At 36.0% G+C, this 12534-nt stretch overlaps 1 protein-coding gene across 1 annotated transcript in view; it reads left to right on the top strand.

The window, feature by feature from the left end:
• The first annotated feature begins 5566 nt into the window (after positions 1–5566).
• The window catches only part of LOC139505238 (uncharacterized), a 40165-nt gene continuing 33197 nt past the window's right edge, over positions 5567–12534 (top strand). The window contains exon 1 of the mRNA XM_071294988.1: positions 5567–5670. The gene's annotated coding sequence lies outside the window, so the exon portion shown is untranslated. The remainder of the gene's footprint in view (positions 5671–12534) is intronic.

Below are 12534 nucleotides of genomic sequence, written 5' to 3'. Positions count from 1 at the left end.
CCACATCTTCTTTTTTATATTAACTCAAAAGACTGCAACAAGGAACCAAACAATAGCCAGTAATATGTTAATCATAGACACAAAGCACTGAAATAAGAGTACTAACAATAGATATTTAAATGAAAGTTTATTAAAATGTTCATAAACATGATAAAATAGCCATTTTATTGCTGTATTTCTCTTTACTGATAATTTTTGAGTTTTGTGTATTTGTAGGTCAGACATCTCGGTTTTCATGGTCATCATTCAACAGATCAATACTGAACAGAAAACTTGGAAGATGATATTTTTCTCAATAGTGCAACTTTTTTTATTAATTTGAAATGGAACGTTTTTTTCCTACATTAAATAGACAAAGGAAATTTCAACATAATGACTATAAACAAAAAGGAGTCATACCATCACAATCATAGATGCTCAAGAACTTGATCATGTAAATGCAACAATGTAATTATCAATTGAAAGAAGGAACGAATGAAACAAATATTAGTATGTTGTTGTCCAAATAAACCTGATTTGTCTTCTCATTTGAATCGCTCCATCCAATAAAGATGTACAGAGGAAGATCTTTGAAGAACAGATTGAAAAATGTTTTGTCTAAGAATTGTGGGAATATTCTAGTGGATGAAATAATTTATTGACTTGACTCTTATATAGTGGACTGAATAATTGTACATAGCAAGCAGCGAAAAAGAAAACTAAAACTTTAACACAAAAAGTGTTTAAATTATAAATTTGCAAATATAAGCATAATATTATGTACACCACAAAGGTATATAATTCAAATTGTTTACATATTCATGTATTGCAATGAAACTATAACAAAGAAAACCTTACTTCATGAAAAGAGTAAACTATTCAGTCAGAATATGAAATTTTTTTTTCAGTTCTATTTTTCATTATAAAATAAACAAGACAAAGTTTTCAAAGCAATATTTTTTTATTTATTTAAACATGTCATCATTTTGTTTCAGTGAAAGAACTTTACTCTTTGACCTTAAATTTTATTAAACATTCCAAAATCATAATTATAATCTTTATTGTCCTATTAACAAATAAAAAACATGTTTGTGACAAAATGAAAAAAAAAATATATTTATATATCAAAAAAAAAAAACAAACTTGTATACAGTTAAAATTTTTTACTTCCAAACAGCATTCATTGCAACATACACATACTGTATATTTATATCCATATATTTATAATTTGAATCCCATAGGATTTTATTTTGTCCCATGGGATATTAAAAATCCCATGGGATAATAATAATCCCATGGGATTTTTTTTGTCCCATGGGACAACAAATATCCCATGGGACTACAATTATATCCCATGGGACCAAAAAAAATCCCATGGGAAATCCCATGGGACCCAAAATAATGGTAAATCCCATGGGATTTTGCCCTGTCCCATGGGATATTGAAAATCCCATGTTTTTATAAATCAAATAGCAAAATAAATATAATAGAAACAGTAGAAAACAAATGAAATTATTGAATCCCATGTAATTCCGCACATTTTGGTTATATATATGACACTGTAGCTCTTATTTGAGGCGGTGGTGGATTTGCAAATGAGTGTTTTGCAAATTTAAAGTGTCCAGTGTTGAATATTTGTTGTGGTTTTTGGTGGGTTTTTTTCAGCAAGCAATGATGGCGGGATGGTTGGCAGTCTATGCGAAAATGTGTAAAACACCACAGTTTAACACGTTTTCAGGAATAATTATTGGATGAGTTTTGTGTATATACAATGTGTAGATGTTTTGTGTACTTAAATAATAAGTTGTTGCGAAGACGACTATTAAAATCTAAAATTTTCTTTCGAATTTACCTCTCAGAATTTTCTTGCGACCATGCTCTTTCATTCACACCAACTCTTATATTTTTATTTGTTTTTGCAGTGGGTTATTAATTTAAAATTTTGCTACGAGAAAAAAAAGATAGATCTTATATGACTTTGGGTTTCAACATTGAAAGTAAAACAAAATGTCCGATAAAAAACGTTGAACGTAAATGATATGAAACTCCAAAGTCATATAGTATAGGACAACCTATTATCCATGGTCGTAACGACTTGTAGGATCATGTTTTAAGACCACATACGAATCATCTTCTTTTGACTGATTGACAATTTTCCGACTCTCCGCGAGTAGTACTGCCGTTTCCTTCAGCGACAGTTTTATACTTCAGGCAAATTCTAAGTTCAAAGGCTAGAAATTAATATATTTTATTTCGTTTGAAATTGGGTGTTTTCCCGTTTGCTATTAGTGGTAACTATTATAGATGGGAACTAGTATAACTAGTTCTGCAACAGTATGTACTTTTTATAGAGTATGATGTCGGGTGTATAATGCACGGGGAAAGTTTTGGCGGTTTCTACGGGTGGGATTTAATAATACTATATAAAGTTTGGCATTTAAATGTAATTTTATCGAAGGTGCTCTTTTAACGGTTTATTTCTTCCTCTGTGATATTTTATCCTGAGGATAATTTGTCCCGGTAATTTTTTTCCAGGCATGGTATTTCACAGGTTGATTTTTTCCAGAGGAGTGAAAATCTATCTGTGTTATGCGGATAGTATTTACCGGTATATATTTGCCGTACTATATTTGACAGAACCGTGTGAAATAGAGTCCCATTAACTACTATGTAAGTTACTCACAATCAATATATACCTGACTATAATTATAAAATGTTTCACAAAGGTCGACTAAATTTGCATAATTTATCAAAGGGAGGTAATTATGAGCAATTCATATTTTAAAGACATTAATATAATATGTTTCTAACGCTATTTTATAGCGAAATTTTTCTTTGAATCTTATTTTTAGCTCACCTGGCCTAAAAGGCCAAGTGAGCTTTTCTCATCACTTGGCGTCCGGCGTCGTCCGTCGTCGTAGTTAACTTTTACAAAAAATCTTTTCCTCTGAAACTACTGGGCTAATTTAAACCAAACTTGGCCACAATCATCATTGGGGTATCTAGTTTTTAAAATGTGTCCAGTGACCCGGCCAACCATCCAAGATGGCCATCATGGCTAAAAATAGAACATAGGGGTAAAATGCAGTTTTTGGCTTATAACTCAAAAACCAAAGCATTTAGAGCAAATTTGACATGGGAAAGAATTGTTAAACAGGTGAATATTTATCTGCCCTGAAATTTTCAGATGAATCGGATAACCCGTTGTTGGGTTGCTGCCCCATAATTAGTAATTTTAAGGAAATTTTGCTGTTTTTGGTTATTACATTTTATCTTGAATATTATTATAGATAGAGATAAACAGTAAACAGCAATAATGTTCAGCAAAGTAAGATTTACAAGTAAGTCAACATGACTGAAATGGTCAGTTGACCCCTTTAGGAATTATTGCCCTTTATAGTCAATTTTTAACCATTTTTCGTAAATCTTAGTAATATTTTACAAAAATCTTCTCCTCTGAAACTACTGGGCCAAATTAATCCAAACTTGGCCACAATCATCTTTTGGGTTAGTAGTTTGAAAAATGTGTCCGGTGACCCGGCCAACCAAGATGGCCGCCATGGTTAAAAATAGAACATGGGGTAAAATGCAGTTTTTGGCTTATAACTCGAAACCCAAAGCATTTAGAGCAAATCTGACATGGGGTAAATATGTTTATCAGGTCAACATTTATCTGCTCTGAAATTTTTAGATGAATCAGACAACACATTGTTGGGTTGCTGACCCTGAATTGTTAGTTTTAAGGAAATTTTGCTGTTTTTGGTCATTATCTTGAATATTATTATTGATAGAGATAAACTGTAAACAACAATAATGTTCAGCAAAGTAAGATTTACAAATAAGTCAACATGACCGAAATGGTCAATTGACCCCCTTAGGAGTTATTGTTCTTAAAATAGTAATTTTTTAACAATTTTCATAAAATTTGTAAATTTTTACTAACATTTTCCACTGAAACTAATGGGCCAAGTTCATTGTAGATAGAGATAATTTTAAGCAGCAAGAATGTTCAGTAAAGTAAGGTGTACAAACACATCACCATCACCAAAACACAATTTTGTCATGAATCCATCTGCTTCCCTTAATATTCACATAGACCAAGGTGAGCGACACAGGCTCTTTAGAGCCTCTAGTTTATATATTCATTTATATAAAAAGATGACTTACAACTTGATTTAATAAGACAGATAACATTTCACAGGTAAAAACTATCCAGCTGTTAAACATGCAGTTGTTCCAATATATTGTTATGCTATTATTTATCTGATTTCCATATAATCAACAACTACATCTCTGTCCCAAGACAAAACTATTTATATAGTTAAAAATATCATCATAATCAAATTCTTCTATTACTGTTAACAGTAGCAATATGCAACTATATTTCTACCTTACTTTTAAATTTATATTTGTACTGAGATCTGAAAACAACTCACTTTTACATGAATTTCACTAACCTTATTTAATCATGATATTATTTTCACAATGACGATCTTTGAAATTACTTCTGATTTTCTTCCCTATGTTTCATGATAATTTTCTTTTTAAAAGGATGATATTGACTTGAATATTTCAGGAAATTTTTTCAAGGGTAATTTGTGAAATTATTTCCCATTATAATATATTTTTTTTAATAATTTCGCTTTATTTCAAATACACTTATTATTTCATTGTATTTTTAAAGGATAATTTTTTTCTAACAACTATTCAATAAGTTAACTACCCAGATAGAATTTCACGGCAAAGGATAAAATATCCTAGGGAAATAGTTTTCTTCTGATAAAAAAATAACAACAACTACTGTGACATTTTTTCCTCCGGATCAAATTTCTCCCGGATATAATTTTGCTTTACACTCGCAGTTGCGTCGAATTGAAGTTGGTCACATTGGTATATTGACAGTTGCTGCTATGTTTATTACATACGTACAGGCGTTGGAGGTATTAACCGAGGAAAAAGAAAAGATGCGAATGAGAAACAATGTTATATGTCATGAATTTATATGTCAGTGGTTTGAATCGAAGAGATATGTACAAGAAAGTAAAATAAAATATTGTATCGCAAGAGAAAATGATGAAATGTTACTGCGAGCAACTAATCCTATATCTGTGTTTGTTTTGTTTATAGCATATTGAATTTAGAGATTAAATACTTTAAATTAGGACGAGCAGGGCGAGGGAGAATTTAACGTCATTTCTAATTTACATGTCATACACTTAAGGTCCAAAGTCCAACTTTGTCAGCTCGATCGATTAACAATCGGAAAATTTAGTGTGAGCGATGTTTAGGTTGCGTAACATCTTTATGCCCGTTTATGAAATAAAATAATCAATAACTTGTGCAAAAGTTAAATTTTACTTCAAAAAAATTGTCGTTAACACTCACGCATCTGCATTCCTTAAGAAAGTTTATCGCCAAAATTCAACTAAAAAGCTATAACTTAAAATGACATTGTCCATGAAATTCGGCAGAGCAAAAATTTTCTTTCCATACTTCAAGTGCACATAACATTGCTGGGACGCGTAGCCTACGAATGCCAATTTGACTACTCGTCCCCGCATGACAAGACTGCGAAATTTGTTCCGTCTTTTGGTTTGATTTTTCTGTTATGTGTCGAAAGAAAACGAAAGTAATATCTAGCACATTTTGCTAAGTTTGATTTATAAACTTTAAGGAAACTTTAATAATTTTGTAAGTATTAAAAGTGGTATATATCACAAATTCTATGGATGATAAAATAAAGTGATCAAGGTATGTAGTTTTGATATTCAATTTTGAGATTCTTTATCAGTTTATTGTTGACATTATTATGACAAGGAAGTTTAATTGTGTGGCCATGATACAAAAATAGATATTTATCATATCTTGTATGAAAATAGAGCTATTGGGGCGAAATTGTCTTTCTTTCTTTGAAACTTTCATCTATTGGAAATATTCATTCTGAAGTCTTTCATTTTTTTGCGTTCTTTTTCTCTAGGGGTGCGTTCATGTGAGCAAAACATGCCAGTGAAAAACTGTCCACCCAGACACTTTTTCACAGAAAATGTATATACATTGTATTAACATTTGTCCGATGCTGTGAAAAATTGTCCTTCAATTAGACATTATTCCATGATAAAATACTATTAAATTCCGTCCTGCAAGGTTGATTTTCAATAAGAGCAGTAGAAGGTGACCTTTAAACAGTCATACTAGACAACCATTCCTCTGACAACATACCGGTCACATCAGGTGTTCTTCGGGGCACTGTATTAGGTCATCCCTCTGACAACATACCAGTTACATCAGGTGTTCCTCAGGGCACTGTATTAGGTCATTCCTCTGACAACATACCAGTTACATCAGGTGTTCTTCAGGGCACTGTAATAGGTCATTCCTCTGACAACATACCAGTTACATCAGGTGTTCCTCAGGGCACTGTATTAGGTCATTCCTCTGACAACATACCAGTTACATCAGGTGTTCTTCAGGGCACTGTAATAGGTCATTCCTCTAACAACATATCAGTTAAATCAGGTGTTCCTCAGGGCACTGTATTATGTCATTCCTATGACCACATACCAGTTACATCAGGTGTTCCTGAGGGCACTGTATTAGGTCATTTCTCTGACAACATACCAGCTACATCAGGTGTTCCTCAGGTCACTGTATTAGGTAATTCCTCTGACAACATACCAGTTACATCAGGTGTTCCTCAGGGCACTGTATAAGGTCATACCTCTGACAACATACCAGTTACATCAGGTGTTCCTCAGGTCACTGTATTAGGTCATTCCTCTGACAAAATACCAGTTACATCAGGTGTTCCTCAGGTCACTGAATAAGGTAATTCCTCTGACAACATACCAGTAACATCAGGTGTTCCTCAGGGCATGTATTAGGTCATTCCTCTGACAACATACCAGTTACATCAGGTGTTCCTCAGGGCACTGTATTAGGTCATTCCTCCGACAACATACCAGTTACATCAGGTGTTCCTCAGGGCAAGGTCATTCCTCTGACAACATACCAGTAACATCAGGTGTTCCTCAGGGTACTGTATTAGGTCATTCCTCTGACAACATACCAGTAACATCAGGTGTTCCTCAGGGCACTGTATTAGGTCATTCCTCCGACAACATAACAGTATGTAACATCAGGTGTTCCTCAAGGCACTGTATTAGGTTATTCCTCCGACAACATACCAGTAACATCAGGTGTACCTCAGGGTACTGTATTACGTCATTCCTCTGACAACATACCAGTAACATCAGGTGTTCCTCAGGCCACTGTATTAGGTCATTCCTCTGACAACATACCAGAAACATCAGGTGTTCCTCAGGGCACTGTATTAGGTCATTCCTCTGACAACATACCAGTAATATCAGGTGTTCCTCAGGTCACTGTATTAGGTCATTCCTCTGACAACATACCAGTAACATCAGGGGTTCCTCAGGGCACTGTATTAGGTCATTCCTCTGACATCATACCAGTAACATCAGGTGTTCCTCAGGACACTGTATTAGTTCATTCTTCTGACAACATACCAGTAACATCAGGTGTTCCTAAGGGCACTGTATTAGGTCATTCATCTGACAACTTACCAGTAACATCAGGTGTTCCTCAGGGCACTGTATTAGGTCATTCCTCCGACACCATACCAGTAACATAAGGTGTTCCTCAGGGCACTGTATTATGTCATTCATCTGACAACATACCAGTTACATCAGGTGTTCCTCAGGGCACTGTATTAGGTCATTCATCTGACAACATACCAGTAACATCAGGTGTTCCTCAGGGCACTGTATTAGGTCATTCCTCTGACAACACACCAGTTACATCAGGTGTTCCTCAGGGCACTGTATTAGGTCATTCCTCTGACAACATACCAGTTACATCAGGTGTTCCTCAGGGCACTGTATTATGTCATTCCTCTGACAACATACCAGTTACATCAGGTGTTCCTCAGGTCACTATTAGGTCATTCCTCTGACAACATACCAGTAACATCAGGAGTTCCTCAGGGCAGGTTACTGTATTAGGTCCAATAATCAGTAACATCTGGTGTTCCTCAGGGCACTGTATTAGGTCATTCCTCTGACAACATACCAGTAACATCAGGTGTTTCGCAAGCACTGTATTAGTTCATTCCTCTGACAACATACCAGTAACATCAGGTGTTCCTCAGGGCACTGTATTAGGTCCAATACTATTTTTAGGCAGTTAAGCTGCCTTATGCGAGCACCCTAGATTTGTATTCTACCCAATAAATGCTGAAATATGTCCCATTGTTATTATCTAGCTGGATGTTATGTTATTTATAACTAATTGGACAGTTTTTTCATACTTTTAATTCTTGATTACTAAAAATATGACCAGAAAAACCTTAAATGATCGTCGAATTATCCAAAAGTTTTGAAGTTGCACATAGGAAGTAGGGCACATTAGGAATCTTGATGTAGTTTATTATCCCCTGAGATTTTGGCTAAGCTGTCAAAGAACAAATGTATGAAATGTTTAATCGCCGAAAATCTCTAAAGACAAGTAGTTTAGATTTCCCAAATGGCAAAAGTCGTAGGAATATTGTTTGTCGTCAATACGTAGTCAACTTCGTCAGTAGTCTTAAAATAAGTTCCACTGTTCATGAAGTTGGCAGCAATTTTAAATTATAAGACGAAATTTTTGTATATTTTCAATTTGGAGGCAGGGGTTCAAATTAGCGGTTGTCCGAGGTCTGCGACGTTCCACTTTTGCAGTCGGACTTTCGACTTGGTTACTAGCTACGCTCGACATTCCCGACTTGAGAGGAAATAAAAAAATTATTTTGCAAACCTTTTTACCAAAGTCTCCTAATAAACGATCTCAAAACTTGTTTTTAGCATTATTATTCATGACAGCGATGTTCATTTTGTTCCTATTCCGGAAGCGGATATGGGTAACTCCGGGTTTTGGCGATCAACTTTTAAAAAAAATCAGACAGATGACAAAATACATCTTTGCATTGTAAATAAATATAAACACTAGAATTGAAAACCAAAAGATAAAAGAATGAAAAACAGAAAATATTTGTACTGAAACTCGAAATTACTTTTTGACAAATTTTAATGTCAAAATCCAATACATTGTGAGTCTTTGTGACAGCTGGGAACAGTATATCTAACAATATATATGGTCCTGGTGACAGTATAAATTTTCTTAATCAGTAATAAATATTGGTAAAGCAAGTTAGATGCTTTTAAAGTGAAAACATTTTACTGCAATTTCAATGGGTATTTTTTCCCCCTCAATTTTGATGGGTCAGTTAAAATAGCTGGAAGTTTCTTATTTTACACATATAGTGCAACTAGATTATATGATACCTGAATGTAAGAAAATCATATGATATGTATGTGGAGTCCTTTGGGGCACTCTACCCCCTCCTGTTTGATAACTTTGAAACGGATGAGATCCCCACTTATCAACCATATACATTCATGTATGGGACTATATAACTAATCAAATGAAATATAGGTGAAGTCCCTAGGGTCACCCACCACCTCCTGCTTTAGAACTTGGAAACAGTCGAGATCCCAACCCCTCAACCATATTTATTCATGTATGGGACAGTATAATAAATCAAATGAAATATAGGGGGAGTCCTTGTGGGTCATCCCACTCCTCCTGTTTGAGAACTTGGAAACGGTCGAGATCCCCACCCCTAAACCAGTGGCGGATCTAGAAATTTTCATAAGAGGGGCCCACTGACTGCCTAAAAGGTAGGGGGCGATTCCGTCACGCTTCAGTGATTCCCTATATAACCAACCAACATTTTTCTGAAAAAGGGGGGCCCGGGCCCCCTAAATCCGCCTCGAAAACCATATATATTCATGTATGGGACAATATAACAAATCATATGGAATATAGGCGGAGTTTGTGGGACCACTCTACCCCTTCCTGTTTGAGAATTTGAAAACGGTCGAGATCCCCACCCATAAACCATATATATTCATGTATTGGACAATATAACAAATCAAATGAATTATAGGTGGAGTTTCTAGGGTCACTGCACCCTCCTGTTTGAGAACTTGGAAACAGTCGAGATCCTCACCCCTTAACCATATATACTCATGTATGGGACTAAATAACAAATCAAATACATTATAGGGGGAGTCCCTGCGGTCACCCACCCTTCCTGTTGTTTGAGAACTTGGAAACAGTCGAGATCCCCACCTTTAAATTAAACCATATATTTTCATGTATGGGACAAAAGAACTAATCAAATGAAATATAGGAAGAGGCCTAAGGGTAACCCTAACCAATCCTGTTTGATAACTTGGAAACAGATGAGATCTCCAACCCTCAACCATATATATTCATGTATTGGACAATATAACAAATCAAATGAAGTATAGGGGAAGTCACTGTGGTCCCCCACCCCCTCCTGTTTGAAAACTTGATAATGGTCGAGATCCCCACCCCTCAACCATATTTATTCATGTATGGGACAGTATAATAAATCAAATGAAATATAGGGGGAGTCCTTGTGGGTCATCCCACTCCTCCTGTTTGAGAACTTGGAAACGGTCGAGATCCCCACCCCTAAACCAGTGGCGGATCTAAAAATTTTCATAAGAGGGGGCCACTGAATGCCTAAAAAAGGTAGGGGGCGATTCCGTCACGCTTCAGTGATTCCCTATATAACCAACCAACATTTTTCTGAAAAAGGGGGGCCCGGGCCCCCTAAATCCGCCTCGAAAACCATATATATTCATGTATGGGACAATATAACAAATCATATGGAATATAGGCGGAGTTTGTGGGACCACTCTACCCCTTCCTGTTTGAGAATTTGAAAACGGTCGAGATCCCCACCCATAAACCATATATATTCATGTATTGGACAATATAACAAATCAAATGAATTATAGGGGGAGTTTCTAGGGTCACTGCACCCTCCTGTTTGAGAACTTGGAAACAGTCGAGATCCTCACCCCTTAACCATATATACTCATGTATGGGACTAAATAACAAATCAAATACATTATAGGGGGAGTCCCTGCGGTCACCCACCCTTCCTGTTGTTTGAGAACTTGGAAACAGTCGAGATCCCCACCTTTAAATTAAACCATATATTTTCATGTATGGGACAAAAGAACTAATCAAATGAAATATAGGAAGAGGCCTAAGGGTAACCCTAACCAATCCTGTTTGATAACTTGGAAACAGATGAGATCTCCAACCCTCAACCATATATATTCATGTATTGGACAATATAACAAATCAAATGAAGTATAGGGGAAGTCACTGTGGTCCCCCACCCCCTCCTGTTTGAAAACTTGATAATGGTCGAGATCCCCACCCCTCAACCATATTTATTCATGTATGGGACAGTATAATAAATCAAATGAAATATAGGGGGAGTCCTTGTGGGTCATCCCACTCCTCCTGTTTGAGAACTTGGAAACGGTCGAGATCCCCACCCCTAAACCAGTGGCGGATCTAAAAATTTTCATAAGAGGGGGCCACTGAATGCCTAAAAAAGGTAGGGGGCGATTCCGTCACGCTTCAGTGATTCCCTATATAACCAACCAACATTTTTCTGAAAAAGGGGGGACCGGGCCCCCTAAATCCGCCTCGAAAACCATATATATTCATGTATGGGACAATATAACAAATCATATGAAATGTAGGTGGAGTATGTTGAACCACTCTACCCCTTCCTGTTTGAGAATTTGAAAACGGTTGAGATCCCCACCTATAAACCATATATATTCATGTATTGGACAATATAACAAATCAAATGAATTATAGGTGGAGTTTCTAGGGTCACTGCACCCTCCTGTTTGAGAACTTGGAAACAGTCGAGATCCTCACCCCTTAACCATATATACTCATGTATGGGACTAAATAACAAATCAAATACATTATAGGGGGAGTCCCTGCGGTCACCCACCCCTCCTGTTGTTTGAGAACTTGGAAACAGTCGAGATCCCCACCTTTAAATTAAACCATATATTTTCATGTATGGGACAAAAGAACTAATCAAATGAAATATAGGAAGAGGCCTAAGGGTAACCCTAACCAATCCTGTTTGATAACTTGGAAACAGATGAGATCTCCAACCCTCAATCATATATATTCATGTATTGGACAATATAACAAATCAAATGAAGTGTAGGGGAAGTCACTGTGGTCCCCCACCCCCTCCTGTTTGAAAACTTGATAATGGTCGAGATCCCCACCCCTAAACCATATATATTCATGTATGGGACAATATAAAATATCAAATGAAAAATAGGGGTAGTCCCTAGGGTCACCCCACACCCTCTCGTGTGCGTTTTGAGAACTTGTAAAAGATTGAGATACCAACTCCTAAACAATATTCATTCCTGTTTGTCATTTCAAACAGATTGAATGACATACAAGGTCAATCTCATAGGCGTCACATGCATATCATTTTGCTAGACCTAACACCTGTCATTTTATTCCAAACTTAGACATCATGGACTTGGAGTGAAGGTGGGAGTCATCTACATTTACTATGGACAGGTCATTCAGACCTCACCATTGATCCCTGTAGTAGTAAACATTTGTCTA

This window comes from Mytilus edulis, chromosome 1, assembly GCF_963676685.1.
Source record: "Mytilus edulis chromosome 1, xbMytEdul2.2, whole genome shotgun sequence".
NCBI classification, from domain to species: domain Eukaryota; kingdom Metazoa; phylum Mollusca; class Bivalvia; order Mytilida; family Mytilidae; genus Mytilus; species Mytilus edulis.
Note: the sequence above shows the minus strand (reverse complement) of the source record. Positions and strands in the feature narration are given on the sequence as shown.